The following is a 4,914-nucleotide window of genomic DNA, read 5'->3' as shown; positions in this document are numbered from 1 at the left end:
AGGAAAGCATACTCTAAATGGGATGGTAATTGCTTCAGTTCAAGGGTGGGGGGTTCTTGGGGTGATGGCTTACCTGATGGTCCAGGCAATTTTCCTAAGTTCTCTAATTTAAGAAACCCCTTTCCCTTGAATTGAGGCTTATCGTTCAGGTATGCTATCATGAGGTTTATTTTTTCATTTTCTCCCTCTTCAAGTTCTCCCTGCTGGAGGCAGAGTTCAAGAGGATCAGTTATTCTACTTACCTGGAAGCATTCATCAATTGTCAATTCAATGGCATCAATCATAAAACAAGAATCATCACTAGAGGGTGCATGTTTCATAGCATCAGACATTTTAAAAATTATCTCCTCATCTTGTATCCTAAGGCTGTGTTGTCCTTGTTGGACATCAATCATTGATTTCCCGGTAGCCAGGAAAGGTCTCCCTAGGATAAGCGGGACCTCCACATCTTCTTGCATGTCTAACACAATGAAATCAACTGGAAAAATGAATTTGTCAACTTTAACTAACACATCTTCTATGATCCCCCTAGGATGTCTAATGGATCTATCAGCCAATTGTAATGCCACTCTAGTGGGTTGGGGTTCATTCATCCCCAATTTCTTGAAGATAGAATATGGCATTAAATTGATGCTAGCTCCCAGGTCACATAAAGCCTTTTCAATTTTTAAACTGCCAATGGTACAAGGAATAGTGAAACTCCCTGGATCTTTGAGTTTCTGAGGCAGCTTGTTCAGAAGGATAGCAGAACATTCCTCATTTAATGCAACTGTAGCCACATCTCCCAGTTTCCTTTTGTTTGCCAATAATTCCTTCAAAAACCTTGCATAGTGTGGCATCTGGGCTAAAGCATCAGCAAAAGGAATATTAATATGTAAACTTTTAAATATTTCAAGAAACTTACAAAATTCCTTCTCCAATTTTTGTTGCTTCAGCCTGTTAGGGAATGGAACTTGTGGTTGTTGGTGCATCCCTTGTTGTGCTTCTGGTTGTTCCGTCTTCTGTTGTCTGGTCCCAAGGCTTGTTTCTGCCTTGGGTTCAGCCCAATTCTTCTTTTCTACCTCAGGCAACTCTTTTCCACTTCTTAAGGTAATAGCTTGCACCTGCTCTCATGGATTCACTTCAGTGTTGCGTGGAAGAGTTCTCGGCAGTCTGGAAGAGATTAATTGTGCCAATTTCCCCACTTGGTTTTCCAGGTTTTTGATTGAGGCTTCCTGGTTCTAGAACCTAGTTTCTGCACCTGCTATAAATTTTGTCATCAGTTCCTCCAAATTGGATTTTGGTTCAGGCTGATGATAAGTCTGGTGGAACGGCTTGGAAATATGCTGATTTGGCCAGGACTGGTTTGAATGTCCCCTCCATCCTGGATGAAAAGTATGGTGACTCTGGTAACCCTGCTGTCTTGATGAATTGCTGACATAGTCAACTTGTTCAGTAGATGGTCTGAACTGATTGCCAACTTGGCAGTTTGTACTGATGTGGCCTCCCCCACACAATTCACAATTAAGAGGCTGCACATGCATGGCAGCTATCTACATTTCATCTATTTTCTTACTGAGTGCTCCTATTTATGCAGATAGTGTTGTATAAGTGTCAACATTATGCAAGCCTTGCTGCTTCCTAGTTTGAGTTCTTTCCGAATGCCATTGATAGTTGTTGGCTGCCATTTCCTCAATAAGTGCATGGGCAACCTCAGGAGTTTTATTATTTATGGATCCTCCGGCTGCAGCATCTAATATGGTCTTATTTGAGTCAGTAAGACCATTATAGAAAGTTTGCACTTGCAGCCAAATGGGGAGGCCATGGTGAGGAACTCTCCTTAACAGCTCCTTGTATCGTTCCCATGACTCATATAAAGATTCCCCCTCTTGCTGGAAAAAAGTAGTGATGTCATTCCTCATTTTAGCAGTTTTAGAAGGGGGAAAATATTTAGAGAGAAAACGGCTGGCCATTTCGTCCCATGTGGCTATAGATCCTGCCGGTAATGAGTTCAACCAAGCTTTGGCTTTATCCTTCAAAGAAAATGGGAATAACCTCAGCCGGATGGCATCATCACTTACCCCATTGTGTTTGAAGGTGTCACAGATTTCCAAGAAGTTAGCAATATGGGCATTCGGATCCTCATGGGCCATACCACAAAACTGCACCGTATTTTGTATCATTTGGATTATGGCCGGTTTAATTTCGAAGTTATTGGCAGCAATAGTTGGCCTGATAATGCTGGAGACAGTCCCGGTGAGGGTGGGCTTGGCATAATCCATCATAGTTCTTTGTTCAGCCATTTCTTGTGCTTCTTGTCTGACTTGCCTAGCAGCTCTCAAACGGACACGGAGAGTCCGTTCAATCTCCGGGTCGTAAAGGATCTCTTCCAGTTCAGGTCTGCTTGTCATAAACTGTTAAAGTCAAAGCAATAAAAATGCCAATATTCACAAAAGAAAATAAATAACTAATCCTATCACATTGAAAATGTAAAGTGAATTATTGGAATACAAAAACCTACATCCTATCATGAATAAATGAAGCCGATTATACTAAAAGCAGATTTAAACCAATCATCTTATTCAAGGTTCCTTTATCTACATCCATCGATTGCAACATCTGAATTCAGACCCAATTTAGTTGATTTCAGATCTACAAGTCTTTGGTATTGTTAGTCCAGAGAAATTAACAAATAATAATTCAGATCTGAGCTGTATATCTCATACACACTCATTTGTATACATTACAATATACATCCATTGAGGTTGGAATCAAGTCTGTGATGCTTTAGGGCTGAAATCAGATCTGATCTGAAAAATAATTTAAAAGGATCTGAAATAAACTAAAACCAGTCCTGAGTTAGGCTTGGGTTAAGGATTTTAAGCTCTACAATTGAAGCTCAAACCTGTATTGCTGATGCATATCAAACACTTGCTAAGACCTGAAAATTGGGTCTGCAATGTTTGGTATTGCAAGCTATTCGGTCCATACAACTTTTGTAGAAATCTGAAATCAGGTCTGCTAACTGTTGCACTATAGCAGCCCTGCTACAGATCTGAATGCTAATAGAAATACTTGGAAAGTGCTAATTTTTTCTTAAATATCTGAAGCATAACAATTATTCAATCCAAACATACACCTCCTTAGCTAATGTAGCTCGGTTACAAGTGGATAAAGCAAATGTTCAAGTCACCCAAAATCCAAAATGTGCTCTGTATCAGTTCAGTCCTCAACTATAGTTCAGATCTATATCAGTTCAGATCTGAATTTTCTTTTTCATTCTTTGCTATCCAATTACCTTTGGGGTATGTCGGATTTATCATAGGGTGAATTGGGGTGATGATGGCACCCAATTCACCTTAAACTTGTATCAGTTCAGGTCTGAGTTCAGAGGAACTCAGATCTGAACTGAGCAGTTCTGCAATAGCAGAATTCAGGTCTGAACTCAAGTCTGAGTTCGGATCTGAAATCTCAATTGCCTTACCTTCAGTTATTTCTACCAAATTGTTTTTGGAGAATAGCAGAAGTGCCCTAGGGTGAATTGGGGTGGTTATGACACCCAATTCCCCTCAAAATTGCATCAGTTCAGGTCTGAGTTCAGAGGAACTCAGATCTGAACTGTTGCAAATCTGCTGTAGCAGAATTCAGATCTGAACTCAGATCTGAATTTTGATCCGAATTCTCAATTGCTCCTCTGGTTGTTCAAAAGATCTCCTTTTTTTTTCATTTTATATATATATATATATATATATATTTGTAATGGAAAAAGAAAATAAAATTCTGAAACACAAGCAATTCTTTTCGGCTGAGTGCTGCAGATCTGAAATCTGCTGATCTGAGTGCCGAATGCAACTCAGATCTGGAACACTCATGTTTATGTGAATTTTTTTTTTCTTTTTTTTTTCTTTTTGAAGGGAACAACACCAAGATTGAATAGTAATCAAATATGTCTTTATTAAAATGAAACTGAAACCAGAAAAAGAAAGTAATCTACTTAAGAAAGAAGAAACATAACTACAGTAGTACAGCAGTTGCAGTCCAAGCTGAAATGAAAAAGTTAGCAAATTAACCCAACTATGAATGCAATGCTGAATGAGATCAAATTAAGAATGCTCAATGTTTCCTAATATTGCTTCTATAAATCCCCGGCAACGGCGCCAAAAACTTGATGTGTGGCTCATTGTGACACTAGCAAGTGCACTAGCCGTTCAAGTAATAAAGTAGTGAGTGAAGTATCATTCCCTCGAGGATTTAGGAAACAATTACCAATACTAAATTGAGCACTTCTTATCTGATCAACAAATAAATCAAAACTCTAATGAAATCTAAGAAATCCTAAATTAAAATCTATCTAAATCATTGGCCCAATTGCCTTCAAATCAGGTTAGAAGAGTAAGCAGTAAATATCAATCTCAGAATTCAGCAATCTATCAATTTCGATCATTCGAATAAATCATGATTGAGCCTTGGTTTGGTGAAACCCCAAGGTCATGAACAGCCTCTCTCAAGCGCATGTTCATCCTATGCATGAGTGACGGTTCTTCTATCTCTAGCAAGAATCTAATCCCCATGCATGCATTTCTTCAAACACTTCTAAGGCATCAATTCAAATCTGAATTGATCACCAACTGAATTGTGCAAGTTATCTCTAACCTTGCACTCAATTCAGTTCTTGAATAGTAGATCTGAATTCCTAAAGTCTCTCTCAAGCACTCTAAGAATTCCAAACTGTAGATTAATTCGGCCAATCTGAAAATTGCAGATCTGAATTCTCTTTCAAGCAATTCAGATCTTGCAATCTCAGATCTGAGAGTTCAGATCTGAGTTTTGAAGGTTAGTTGGCCGAATTACTCTACAATAACACCCTTATTCAAGAAACTTCAAGTACAATTCATGACCATTTGAATGAATCAAAAAGAATTAGATTGCTGAACT

General features: G+C 38.7%; 1 non-coding gene across 1 annotated transcript; it reads left to right on the top strand.

Moving 5' to 3' along the window:
- Positions 1-1,797: 1,797 nt before the first annotated feature.
- On the top strand, positions 1,798-1,904 carry LOC148880169 (small nucleolar RNA R71). Its single transcript, XR_016106156.1, has one exon. It is a non-coding gene; the product is annotated as a small nucleolar RNA R71 (small nucleolar RNA).
- Positions 1,905-4,914: the final 3,010 nt, after the last annotated feature.

The sequence above is a fragment of the Nelumbo lutea genome, chromosome 1 (assembly GCF_056320005.1).
Source record: "Nelumbo lutea isolate HS-2025 chromosome 1, American lotus-T2T, whole genome shotgun sequence".
In the NCBI taxonomy this organism is placed as follows: Eukaryota; Viridiplantae; Streptophyta; class Magnoliopsida; order Proteales; family Nelumbonaceae; genus Nelumbo; species Nelumbo lutea.
The sequence above is the reverse complement of the archived record's forward strand: the minus strand, read 5'-3'. Positions and strand labels throughout refer to the sequence as shown.